The 14,331-nt window shown below is 45.9% G+C and overlaps 1 protein-coding gene across 1 annotated transcript in view; it reads left to right on the forward strand.

Moving 5' to 3' along the window:
* NCK2 (NCK adaptor protein 2) overlaps positions 1 to 14,331 on the forward strand; it is a 138,806-nt gene that overhangs the window by 51,148 nt on the left and 73,327 nt on the right. Inside the window, exon 2 of the mRNA XM_055121777.1 lies at positions 13,636 to 13,767. The gene's annotated coding sequence lies outside the window, so the exon portion shown is untranslated. The remainder of the gene's footprint in view (positions 1 to 13,635; positions 13,768 to 14,331) is intronic.

Genomic DNA, 14,331 nt, shown 5'->3' on the forward strand with positions numbered 1-14,331 from the left:
GGAGTCTGTTTTGCCACATGAAGTAGTTTTTAAATTTATTATATTTGTGTAGTTGAGTTCATCCTTTGTTATTTCTGGATTTTTAATTGCACATTAAAAAATGTACAATTAAGTTTGTAAAAAAATTTCTTTATTCTTCCATTTATATTTTATAAATGGAAGAATAAAGTTATAGTTTAAAGCAAGTGATAGATGCACTTGGGATTAATCTCCTGTAGGGTGTGAAATGTGGCTCTTCCTGTGATCACTACAAAGCATCCCCTGGGCATAAATTGTGAAGCCCCTCTTCGCCCCTTTGCCATACAGCAGTCTTCCGGTGCACTTGGGTCTTTTCAGCACCACAGCGAACAGTGGAGTTCCCTGAAAACTTACTACTTTATTATTTTAAAATTTATTCTTTTTATTTTGAATTATAGTGTCAGCAGCTTGTGTAAATAGACAAACAGTGTACTACCCACACTTCTACATGCATCCTTGACTTCTCTGAAGCCTTTGTCATTTGGCCTGACTGGTTGAGTGCAGGGAGGCGAGAATCCCAGTCAGTGGCTCACTCTGCTGTGATAGATGTACTATCATCTATCATGATAACGAAATCACGATAGATGCACTCCCTGTTCATTTAAGTACACAAGCCACCAGGGACTCCAAAACATAGGGATAGGAATTTTATAGCATTGGCTAGAGAGGGTGATGGAAGGTCTCATATGTCCCTTGTAAGAAGTCATCTTTATGGCCCTTACCCGGACCCCTTCCCCACATCCTCTTCCCTGTGCCATTGCTCCGTTTTGTTCCTGCATGCAAAAGGCAGGTGAAATATGCCTGTTGGGAATCTTGGTTGAACACAGCTTTTGATAACAGGCCTGTAGGAAGAGGAGGAGAGAACGTCTTTTGGAAAAGTTGCAGTGCCCTGAAGAATTCTCTGTAAATTTAGCTCCTGATCTTCAGGAAGTTTGTGTCTTTGAGAAATGCTCTGTTCATAGAACATCAGTCTGTGCAGTGACTGGGAGCCAGCAGAGAAAAGGAAAGGTCTATCTCGGGTTAACAGGATCCCTCTGAGCAGTGAGAGGACAGTGACCACAGACTGTCACATCCTGAAGGACCCAGAGACCCAGCCGGATGACCAGGCCCAGGAGGAGGGCCCAGGCAAGATGCACATTGACAGTGGACACTCAGAAGAGAAGTGGGCCTCAAAAGTAGAGAGAGAGTAGGAAGGAAATTGTCTGCCATAGAGGTAGGGGGTGGAGTTGGGTGGGGGTGGCAAGATACTGGGAAATTGGTGGTCGAAAATGTACACTGGTGGAGGGAATGGGTGTTCGATCATTTTAAGACTGAAACTCAATCATGAAAGCTTTGTAACTGTATCTCACAGTGCTTCAATTAAAAAAAAAAATGGAGTGGGCCTGACCTTATGCCCAAGTTCAGCATTTTCACTTTCTTTCCTACTTAATGGTTGCCTCTCCAGATCTCACCTATTTTCCTTCTCAGAGAATGGGAACATTTGCCAATCTCCCATCTTCTGGCCCTCCTTCACTTAAAGCTAAAGACTTGCAGAGGAATCCTGCCATCCATCTACAGAGGCACCCACTCTCGTGTGGCCCTCCAGCTCAGGGTGGTGTTTCCCAGACTCCTTCCCCTCCCCTGCCTTTTACCTGGGCATATCCTCCATTTTCTTTCCGAACACTGCTTTTAAGCAATTCTTTTTTTTGACAGAAAACAGCAGCAATAAAAAGTCCAAACATTCATGAGAGTTGATCCATCTGGCCTCCTGCAACAGGTCACAGCAGACATCAAGCACAGACCCGTTGTCCTTGTTCCATCTCTCTGAAATAGATCAAAACAGAACTTGATTTTCCCTGAGACCTTTCCTAGGACATCGAGACTTCCCTCACCTTCCCTGGGGCCCAGCCTTCTTGGAGGCACTCACACAAACACTTCACTCACTTGCTGAGAGCTAAAGTGTGTTCTGTCTTCACCTCAGCATGCAAGTCCCGTGTGCCTCAGAATCTCTCATCCAGAAGAGGAAAGGAGAAACAGACCAGGGACCTGCCAGTCACTCAGACTGGGCCTACACGATCACAATTAGCCCTAACACTGAGATGACTTGGCATCATCGCAGAGAAGGTGGGGAGGGCTGTGTGCATGGGTACGCGTGTGTGCTCAGGTCATTATCATGTACAGATCACTGGCAGGAGAGTCCTTAGTTTGACCCTCTGTGTGAGCTAAGCTGCCGAGTGGCTGGGTGGTGCGGCTGCCCAGACCCTTTCCCCAGAGCAGGTGATGATTTCTGTCTGAACCTGGTTCAAGGGAGACTTAACTGTCCTATGAACACACCATTTCTCAAAGATTCAGATTTCCTGGACACCAGAAGCTAAATTTACCAAAAAAAAGTTCTTCAGGGGATTACTCTTTCCAAAAGATGCTCTCTCCATCCTCCCAGAGGTGCCCCTCTGGCGACTCCACCACCTGTTGAGGGTTTTGCCCACCATGGGAGGGTGAGATGTCTAGATATCTTGTCTGCCCAGCACAGTGATAGTAGAAAGTTCTCGATGGAAAACTCAAAGACTGTTTTTAAGAGAGAAGAGGATGGATGTGGGTTAGGAACCCCTGTCTCTCTTTGGGTGAGAAAATTTCTGCATGGCCAAGAGGTTCAAAGAGACATTGTTGGATCAGTCATGGATGTTGCCAGTGCAGCTAGAAAGGGATTGGAAATAGAACATGTTAACAAGCAGGTCTTTATAGAACATGCCTTTGTTCATAGCATCTGGAATAGTTGCTTTCTCAGTCGGTGTTCATGTGATGCTGAACACAAATATTCTTTCAGGATGTGCTGTAACTCCTCTGTGGGTATTCTCAGGAAAATAGAACTCGGTCAGCCTTCTAGTCTATCTTCCGTTTTTCTCTCTGTCTCTGACACTCTATGCCAATATATGTATAATCTATTCGCTTATTCCTTTAGGATTTTCTGAATCAGAAGCAGATCTTAGCAGATATAACATACTTTAGCAGTTATCTATAAAATTCAGCTGATACCTTTATTGATGAATTTTCTTGTAGCAGCTGAAATGGGCCAGCTATGCTATGTTAGCCCTATGTGCCTTTCCCTCCTATACCTTATTTGTGGGCAGGATCACTTGTAGCAGATGTGCCTCATTTTTTAAGGAATTTGTGTGACTGCTAGTAAGGTGACAGCTACTGACTTCAGGTCACCTCATTTCTGAGGGTCAACAGTAGTTATGTTGACCCCCATCTCTTACAGTTGGTGGGATGTGGTCACATGGAGACCTGGGATTTGCAGCTGTTTAACATGAAGTACTGGGTCCTACACATCACATGCAGAGGTGTGGCTGGCCTAAGTACTGGATTAAACTGCTTTAAGACATCCCTTTGTAAAGAATAAAGGTCTTGTGAATCCGCCCTTCTCCATGGCCTCTTTGTTCTCTAAGTAAGAGTTCTGACCAGGTGCCTGCCTCTTTGCCACCTCAGCTTCTGCCAAGTGCCTGAGTGCTAATTCCGTAGGTTTCAGGTAGCATTGCCTTGCCATGACTCAGCAGGCCAGGAGCCACCTGCTTCTGGAATGTGGGTCAGAACACTCACAGTTTAGTTCTTGTATAAAACCTGTATTTTAAAAATCCATTAAAAGGGTCTGTCCTGCCCCTCAGCCTGTCAGTAAGGTTTTGGTCTTGCTTTCAGATTTTTATGGGACGAATCATATGCATTGCAGGGTTTTCTAAGGCATTCTTTGAAGATGGGTTGAGTAAAATGGTGAATTTAGAGAAAGCTTGGAAATATCTTCTTGTCTTTATTTCTGCTGTACAAAATTGCATGGTGGAGCCAAAGTTTATCATTTCATAATGTGTGTAAATGAATGGATCAAAGGTTTTCTTTGATGCTTATTTAAGATCAGGATTATCTAAGGAGACTTGGCAGGATGTGGAAATGGGTTTGGCTTTCTGCCATACAGTCATTGAAATTTTTTTTTCCTTTGTGCCCAGTTAAAAGACTTGGCATGTAGATTTTCATGCTCTTGTCTGGTTTCAGCCTTGGAAGTGCTTACACAGCTAATCTGGCATTTATGATTATTTCCACTTGAGCTCAGCAGGAGGCTCTTTGGGGATATTCAGACAGAAATTACTTAATTGGATTTCAGCCCAGACACAGTATCTGAATGGTTTATGGATGGCATTATGAGTGGCTTTATGGCAGCTGCCATAGGAAGTCATGTATATATTTTTGAGCTTTGGGATTTAGAAATATTTTCTCAGTCAGTCCTTCTCAGAGGTTTATTGATAATTTGTTTAAAAGAGGAAATGCCCAAGAAAGATAAATCTGTAGCAGGTAAATGAAGAAATTGGGTCATCAGCAGAGCCATCATTCAGTTTTGGCACAGTTATGTCATTATCTATATTCCAGGCTCTGTGTTGATATGCATGCGCTCACTCAAGCAGAATTAAGTCAGAGAATCAAGTGTCTTGTATTGAAACCTGGGGAGAAAGGATTCTGGGCTCTGTGACTGGATACCAAAAGGGTAATGGACAGTTAGGCAGATCTTCAGGATAGAATCCAGGAACTGCAAATTTGTTGGCTGATGAAACGTCAAATCATTTTATTAAGGACCTACCACGTACCAACTCTTCCTGTCTTATATAGCCTTTACATGGGACCATTTGTAATTAGCAGTGACTGGAGGATATTTCTGCTTGTTTGTGGTGGTGGGGGGGTCATTGTTCCCAGAGGGAATGTAATGTGTGAGTTCAGTTCTGAGTTTTGAATTGGATCTGATTGAGCATTGGCACATTGGCGTTGGGAAACTGGAAAGGGAAGCATTCGGGCACCACCTGGGGGAAGAAAGAGAATAATTGTGAGAGGGTCTCACGTGGGAAAACTGGGGTGAACATATGTAATCATTTTAGAAATATTTAAAAGCAACTAAATATACTTTTAAAAACACAGTGCTGTTTCCTATTCAGTTGGGATGTTCATCAGTTGATTCTCTTACAGGTTTTTAGAACTAAAATTTTTTATAAAGGACACAGATTGATTTACTCAATGATATTTTTATTCTTTATTTTATGGACTTTCATAAGTTGCATTTATTCCATACTATATTATAATATACTGTTGAATATTATTATTTGACAATGAGCTTAAGAGTTTCTTTTTTCAACTTGGACACAGATCCATTCTGTAGGTGCCCTCTTAGGTACTAGTAATTGATGAAATAAAAACAACGAATGCATAAAAACAATCTGCGTGCCTGTGTTGTAGCACTATCCACAGTAGTCAAAAATCTGGAAACAACCCAAATGCTCAAGCACAGATAGATGATTGGATGAAGAAACTACGGTACATAAACACAATGGGATACTACTCAGCCATTAGAAAAGATGAAGTCATGAAATTTGCTGCTACGTGGATGGATCTGGAGAGTATCATGCTGCATGGAAAGAGGCGGAAGGAGGGGGGCAGACACAGGGTGGTCTAACTCCTACTCGAGATAGAAACACAGTAGGGAATGACTAATGTCCAAAGGCAAAAGGAAAGGACCACTGTGATAATAATAGAGGGTAGTGGTCATTCTGGATGAGAACTGGGTGCCAAAAGGAGGTATAGTGAGACACACGCTACCCTCTCAGTAGTAGTATTGCGAATGACAGTACCTGAAAGAGGACTGTCTTACTCTTTGAGTACCCAGGAGAGGGAGGGAAACCGGAGACATTGGTGTGGGGAAGTGAACACAGGTGATGGGATTGGTGCTTGAACATTGTGTCTCTAAAACTCAATGGTCAGGGGTACAATCATGAATAACTTTGGTAATCCAATATATTAATTTTTAAGAAACAAAAATAGCAGTGGCCAACTTTCTCACTGACTCTTTCCTCAGCCTTTTTCTTGAGCACTTGAGTTTGCTCCAGGTCAGAGCTTCTTGAGCTTCTTCCACTCAACACCCCTTTTGTCCTGAGACCTGTTTATGCAAAGCCGCATATAAGCAGGTGCACACTGAATCAAAAGGAAACTTATTTTTGAAATAAGATGCTAAGGTTTGTCACAGAGAAGCCAGACCCTAGTCCGGCAGGAACTTCTCAGATGCTGAAGGTCTTGGACCACTTGTGTCTCTTGAATCCATTTCCGTTGTCTGCTGACTGCCATGCTGTAAAAATCCTGCCTCCCACTCCCACTGAACATCCAGGTCTGGTTTCTCAAAGGGCCAATGATCCAGATCGAAGAGAGGGTTCTGAGTGACACCAAGTCCCTGGGACACTGACCCTGGAGTCTGCATCTAGCCCACCGCCAGCCATGCACAGCCTTAGCCCCATGTCAGTCCGCCCAGTGCATGGTGGGAGCAGTACGTTCCCTCTGCACACACCCTCCCTAACTGCCTCAGTGTTGGCTGCAAGCGGACCAGATTCTTCCCTGGGAAATCAGTATTTGCCTCTAAAATGACACCAGGGTGTTGTACTTGACTGGCAGGGGAAGTAAAGATTTTGAGGCATTTGATTCGATTCATTCTCATTTAATATAAACTTCTTAGATTTTTTTGGGGGGGTAAAAATAAAATATTACTTTCTAAGGAAATACAGAGGGAAATAGTGAGGATGCCGTCCCATGGCATTCCATTTCTTAGCTGGACCGCTGGGAAGTCGACACCGGCGTGCCTGCATCTTGTGTGTGAGGGCCCATCACTGTCTCTCGGGACCAGTGGGTGACCTTCACCGCTCCTGGCAAGCTGCGCCTTGTTCCTCTGCCTCACCAGAGGGTCGTGTCATTTCTCTGGAAGCAGAAGAAAGTGACAGGCAGGGCTGAGATCACTGTGCAGCATTGAGCCCTGACTTGTCATACTTTTCCCCAACTGAACGGAGCAAGTCTTCCTTGCAAGGAGTCTCATGTGTGAGGTGGGAGGGGCTTCATACCCTGACCCCACGGATGGTGCAGGGTCCGGGCTCCCTGCACATTCTCCCTCCTCTGCTCTTTTCTTTCTTGAGTCGCGGATGAAGTGGTTTGTTTCCTCCTGCAGGCTGAAGACTGGCTCTAAGAGCCCGAGGCTTCTCCTGAAGATGCCAGAGGTTGTGGGGAAGAGGGGGGTGCAGCAGAGATCCAGGGCCTTAGTGGGATGTAGTGTGGGGGCACAGAGGCTGGGGATCCTGGTGGCAAAATGACCCAGTTTCTTCAACTCATGGGTAAAATAAAAATGAGTTTAAAATGACTGAAGAGACGTATAAGAAATCAGTCAGACTTGACTTGGATTCTGATTCAGATAAATCAGCTATAAAAAGACATGAGACATGGATGTGACCGTGTCAGGCTGTTTCACTCTGGGGTGCCCCAGAGGAGGGCGGGTGAGAGTCCTCCCTGCCCCAAGGGACCCAGCCCTGACAGCCAAAAACCTCCAGAACCCAACTGCCACACACTCCGGCCGAGCCTCACACACTGGTGAAGTACAACAAAACCCAGGTCTGTGGGACTCTGACTGAGAACTCTGGGTTCAGCAGGACCGGGGACGGAGATCCCCTGCCCAAGGAACCCAGCCCTGGCAGCCAGAAACCTCCAGAACCCAACCGTCGCCATGCTCGAGGCTGCTCCCCACACCCTTGGGCCTAGCTTCACACACGAGTGAACCTGTTCCTCGAGACACATCATCAGACACACCCTACCCGCACCACAGTTGATGGGGTTCAAATAGTAGGCAACCAATCATAGAGGGAAGTTTCATATATATATATATATATATATATATATATATATATACATATATATATATGTATATATATACACACACACATGTATTTACAGACACATATACAAAAGTTCACAAGGCTCAACCTTTAACAACATTTTAGAACACTCTTTCCTCTATGGATGCTTTTTTTGTATGCAGCGGTTTTTCATAACAAACAATAGAAAATATATTACTTCGCTTTTGCTTTGGGACAGGGATTGGGGTTTGGGATGGAAACATCCCAAATATGATGCTGGGAAGGTGTAATGGTGGTGGGATTGGTGTTTGAATATTAAATGTAATCAAATATTGTGAACTGTAGCAATGTAGCACTGGTCTCATTCATCAATTTGCTCGAGTGGGCACCAGTAACGTCTCCATTGTGAGACTTCTTGTTACTGTTTTTGGCATATTGGATATGCCATGGGTAGCTTTCCAGGCTCTGCCGTGTGGGCAGGATACTGTCGGTAGCTTGCTGGGCTCTCTGAGAGAGGGAGGAATCAAACCCCGGTCGGCCACATGCAAGGCAAACACCCTGCCCACTGTGCTATGGCTCCAGTCCATTGTGAACTACTTTATAAAATAAGAAAATTAAAAAAAAAAAAAGACATGCGACAGTCAAGGAATTTGGAACACTAACAAGATAAGATATAAATGTTAAGGAATTAGTATTTGTTAGGAGTTGTGCTTATATCAGAGGTACATACAACTGAAGCAGTTATTATGGGTGAAATAATTTTTTAGGGTTCACTTTAAAGCCATCTAGTGAGGATCAGAGGGGTTTACTGGCTCTCGGCCTGTCATTGTGGCGGTGTTTTCAATTGCCTGGGAGCCATACCCTCTCTGCTTTTGCATGTGGTTAAATATCTCCATTACAATGCAAACTAAGGTGTTTATGCTATGGAGTGATGGATAGGACAATAGGGTCTGCACAGAGGAGAAAAGGCAAGACTTTCTCTGTAGAAGAATCTGAGGGCTGTTCCCAGGAGAGTGCCATGTAAAAAGGCCTGGGAATAAAACTGTACAAAGGTGGGAGCATCTGTTCCTTTTGTGCCCGGGAAGGCCAGCTGGGAGATGCACTCAGGGCTGTCTGGTGGTTTTGTTACCAGCTCTTCCTCCCGTTCACTCAAGGAAATGCTTTTCGAGTTCTGACTGTGATTGTTGCGTGTGATGAGAATTTTCACGGTGGACAGTCTAGTGAAAATGATGGCGTGCTAGCTTACAAGAGCTGCAAGCTAGCACAGACCGAATGGTTTCAGCATCTGAAATTTATTCCCAGAGTGGGGGTGGGTGAGCCCTGTCCTGTCAGTGGATGGCAGGAGGAGGGCCTCCTTGCTCATTCGGGCAAGGAACTCGATGGGAAAGAGATGGCATTACTCTCTTCTCTCTGGTGGTGCGGGGGATCACTACAGCCCCACCCGTGATATCCGGGGACCAGTGTGGTGCTGGGGCATGAACACGGGCTGTGCCAGTGCTTTAACTCCTGTTCCCACTTCCTAGTCGACCTTGGTCATGAATTGGTGTTTGTGTTCATTCCTTTCTACTTCATCTTTTATTCAGTCAAGAGAAGTATTTGGTGCCCATGTTTTTATGTAATTTTAATTGTTTTTGCTGTGTTTGGGGGTTACATTTACCAGTGCTCCAGGTGTACCCCTGATTTTGTGCCCAGGGATCACTCTTGGCGGGCTTGGGAGACCATATGTAGTGCAGGGGATTGAACCTGGTCAGCCACATGCTGCCTGTTACCCTACTGCTCCGGCTTCTGGGGAATGTTCTTAAAGGGAAATGTGTTCAACTCATGTTATGCTGCAGCCTGAGGGTGCTGCCTTAGAATGTTCTTGAATGAATCATCAGGTGCGGCCTTGTGTGGTGCGTGTCCCTGGGGGGTCATGTCCCTGGCAGTGTCGGCAGACTGTGGAAGTCTCGGAGGACACTGCTGCCTGCGGGTGTAACATCTCATCCCACACGAGATGCTTGTTCTCTGAAGAGGTTTGGGCTGGCTAATTCCCCTTGTTAAATTGGGGGGCTGGGGGACTGTGTCAGACCACATTTCAATGTAGAGGTTTAAGCCTTGTTTATCTGTGGTCAAGGTGTGTGCTGAGTACACTGAGTTTTTCCTCAGTCTTGAAATCCCAGATGACCACTGGTCATGTTACGTCATTGTTTCCCAAAGCAGGCGGTTCAGCAGCTTCTGGGGGTGCTGGTTGTTTGAGGGTGATGTGTAGGGTAGTAGCCTCAGATGCAACTTGAAGGGGGTGCTTTGAGATTGTTCACTTAGAGAAGACACAGTTCCAGGGAGTGTGCAAAGTAGTAATTTTCTTTTTTCTAAAAAGGGGGTGGGAGGCCAACTGCATTTAGGGACTTCTGTTTTGAATTAGCCTCTGGCAGTCCCTCATTCATTAATTGAAGTTCCTCCTTTAGCTCACATCCATCCCGGGCACCGTCTGAGGCCCTCCATGCTGAGGATCTGGTGTCAAGGGACTTCCTGGCCAATCCAGGTGATGTTTTCGCTTTGGTTTGATAGATTAGCAGCTCATACATTCGCTTTTCTCCTGGTGTGGTGATCGAGAGTTTTGAAGGTTCACTGGCTCTAAAGCCTGTGTAAGGAAAACCCTTCCTTGCTGTCGAGAGCCAGCTGTCATCAAAGTGGGGTCATCAGAAGCTCTCCCAGCAGAGTCAGGTACTGGGAGCATGACGACTAACACTCCAGGGCGCACAGTGGGAAGCCGGAGATTGTGAATCTGGACAGTTCAAGCCTGGTAAGGCTGAACATCTAAGACCACTTGTGTCTACAGCTTCTTGACTCTGGCACAGAGGCACGTCGGGGCTGTGACCATGCTTACAGCGTGACTTTAGTGAGAGACAGATGAGGCCAGCTGTGAGGAAGAAAACTCCTTGCTGAAGACCTGAGCTCAGACCCCTAGAGTTTCCTCTTGGTGGGCTGGTCATTTCCTTAGAAACCCTTTGCTGGGGCTGGGAAGTGATTGTCCTGGAATCTGGGGAACATCTTGCCCAAATTGAGTTTTATAAATTCTAGTATTTTCTTCTTCTTTTTTTTTTTTTTGCTTTTTGGGTTATACCCGGTGATGCACAGGGGTCACTCCTGGCTCTGCAGTCAGGAATTACCCCTGGTGGTGCTCAGGGGACCATATGGGATACTGGGAATCGAACCCGAGTCAGCCACATGCAGAGCAAACGGCCTACCCGCTGTGCTATTGCTTCAGCCCAGATTCTAGCATTTTCATCATCACTGTTCTTTTGCATTAAATCATCCTTATCTTTTTTTTTTTTTTTTTTTTGCTTTTTGGGTCACACCCAGCGATGCTCAGGGGTTACTCCTGGCTCTGCACTCAGGAATTACTCCTGGCGGTGCTTGGGGGACCATATGGGATGCCGGGGATCGAACCCGGGTCAGCCGCGTGCAAGGCAAACGCCCTACCCGCTGTGCTATCACTCCGGCCCCTAAATCATTCTTATCTTGAAAAATCCCAAGCCTTTAAAATAATGCCAGGGAATGTATAAAGAAGAAATCACTTCCCAATCAAAATGTACAAACTTGCCTTAAAACATTTTTTGAGAGGCCTACTTGAATTACTTTTCTATCTGACTAAAAAAGAAGTTGATTTCTTTTCTGTGGGGTATTTAATGTTTTGGGCCCTAATGATGCCAGGGATGAATTAATAAATCTTCCTAGTGAAATGTTAGGGCGGTCCCTTCTGGATTTGTAGTGTAATTAAAAATGTTAGGGAGCTCAGTGATCCTCAGAGCTTGAGGGTCCCCTCAAAATGAAGAGACAAGGGCTGAAAGTAGTTACTTGGGAGTAGAAAGAATCCATAGACAATGACAGCAAACCACACGCTCCTCTAAACTCCCTGGGCCTTGAGACCCTGTACTCTGCTGTAGCCCTGGCTCCCCTTCAGGGCCATGCCAGTACCCTGACCCCTCTGCCCGCCTTTCAGCCAGTGTCCAGTGCCAGAGACCTCTCGGAGGGGAAATGTCTCCATGAAAGCCCTCTCTTGCAGCCTTCCTCCTAAGGAGGCTCCTTCTCACTTCCTTTTTTTTTTTTTGCCTGGGGGCCCTCCTGATTTTTTCAGACTTTGAAAGGTGGGACTGGGGAGGGGCATGGCAAGACTTAGGAACAAGGTGAGTGGCAGGCGGGGGATGCCACCAATCTGTCTGTGTCTTCTTTCCACCAACCAAGTGTGCGATTGGCCCGTTTGCCTTATCCAGAGCCCCCGTGGCGTATGGAAGACAGGTGCCGGACAGGAGGAGAACTTGCTCTTGGTAGAGGTCAGTGGGGAGAAAGCAGCATTCTTTGGGGCCCATTGAAAGTACTGGTTACAGTACTCACCAGATAAGGGGTTAATATCCAGGATATATAAGACATCAGTAGAACTCTACCAAAAAAAAAAAAAAAAAACTCCAACCCCATAAAAAAAAAGGGAAGAAATGAACAGAAACTCTCTCAAAAAAAGAAATACAAATGGCCAAAAGGCACATGAAAAAATGCTCTATATCACTAATCATCAGGGAGATGAAAAACAACCACAGAGACTGGCACACATCAAAAAGAACAAAAACAACCAGTTTTGGTGTGGATGTGGGGAGGATGGGACTCTCTTTCTTTTCTCTCTCTCTCTCTTTTTTTTTTTTTATTGAGTCACCGTGAGAACAGTTACAGGGCTTTCAGGATCGAGTCTCAGTCATACAATGATCAAACACCCATCCCTCTACCAGTGCACATGTTCCACCACCAAGAACCCCAGCATACCCTCCTCCCACTCCCCTCCTGCCCTTGTGGCAGATGATTTTCACTTTACTCTCTTTACTTTGATTACATTTAATTTTCGACAGAAAATTCACTATTATTATTTGGAGTCTTCCCCCCCCCCAATAATCAGACCTGTCTAAATGGCATCATTAGATCATACGTTTTCTATTGTTGATAGCAAAGAGCATATGATGCATGGTCGCGAAAGTGGCCACCCAGTTTTGGGATTCTGATATTTTAGTAATTAAGCCCAGAGGTATTTCTGCCAGCAGCCGCTGCATTCCGAGATTGGTTTGTGTGCCTCTGGGATCATGGCTGTTCAGGAGTGGTGGAGCTGTTCATGAGCGGCCGCTCAGGGTATCATTTGGGTGGGGAGCAGGGCCGGTTCTGTTCCCCACCCCCCATCATGAGATTCCCTGTGCGTCCCATCACTGCAAGCTCCTACGTCTCTGTCCAATTGGCTCTGAAAGGTGATAGTCACCATGTTGTCAAAAAGGGGGAAAGGCTGAGGGACAAAAACCTTTCCCCCTTCCGGGGCTGCACGGGGCCATAGCTGTGTTCACAGTCCAGGAGTGTATCTGCCGGCAGCCGCTGTGTTCTGAGATTGGTTTCTGTGCCTCTGGAATAATGGCTGTTCACGGGTGGCAGAGCTGTTCCTGAGCGGCTTTTTGTGTATCAGGAAAGGTCGTGTGGCCATGTAAGTAGTTAGTAGAAGCTCAGTGTCGCCAGGACACTATCTGGAGAACTCGGGGTGACTGCACCTTCTCTGTCTGGCCCCCCGGTGTAGTTGGCCCTGTCTGCGGTCCAGAGAGTTCTCCGGCGTGCTCTGGCCCGGATTCTTCACTGCTGGCTGCTGTGGCAAGATGGTGCCGGGGCGGGTTGAGGGCGTGACTTCCAGGGCAGGGGCGGGCTGGAAGCTGGGATGGAGCCTCCCAGTTCCAGTTCCCCCACGCGGTTTGGAGAAGGGACTCTCTTTCATTGGTGGGCATGCCTTCTGGTCCGGCCCTTCTGGAAAACAATATGGGCATTCCTCAAGAAACTAGAAATTGAGCTTCCATATGACCCAGCACTATCAGTTCTGGAAATATATGCTGGGGGGGAACAAAAAAGCACAGTAGAAATGACATCTGTGACTGTATGTTCATTGCAGCACTGTTCACACTAGCCAGAATCTGGAAACAAACCTCCCAAGAACAGACGACTGGTTGAAGAAACTATGGTACATCTACACAGTGGAATACTATGCAGCTGTTAGGAGAGATGAAGTCCATGAAATTTGCTTGTAAGTGGATGGACATGGAGAGTATCATGCTAAGTGAAATGAGTCAGAAAGAGAGGGATAGACATAGAGGGACTGCACTCGTTTGTGGAGTGTAGGGTAGCATCACATGAGGCTGACACCTAAGGACAGTAGACAGGCCAGGAAGATTGCTCCACGGGTGGAAGCCTGCCTCATGAGCTCGGGGAGAAGATAGCTGGGATAGAGACGGAATCACCAAGTCAGTGATGATTGGAGGGATCACTCTGGGTGGTCAGTGGGGAGAAAGCAGCATTCTTTGAGAGGTGTGCTGAAAGTAGATAAAAGACCAAACATGATGGCCTCTCAGTATCTATTGCTTACCATAATGTCCAAAAGTACAGAACGGGTAAGAAGGAAATTGTCTCTTATAGAGACAGGGGGGTGGGGGTGGGTAGGGATGGCGGGAGGGATACTGGGGACATTGGTGGTAGAAAATGTACACTGGTGGAGGGATGGGTGTTTGATCATTGTATAACTGAAAAGCATGAAAGCTTTGTAACTATCTCATGATGATTCATTAAAAAAATTAAAAATAAAAAATAAAAG

The sequence above is a fragment of the Sorex araneus genome, chromosome X (genome assembly GCF_027595985.1).
Source record: "Sorex araneus isolate mSorAra2 chromosome X, mSorAra2.pri, whole genome shotgun sequence".
In the NCBI taxonomy this organism is placed as follows: Eukaryota; Metazoa; Chordata; class Mammalia; order Eulipotyphla; family Soricidae; genus Sorex; species Sorex araneus.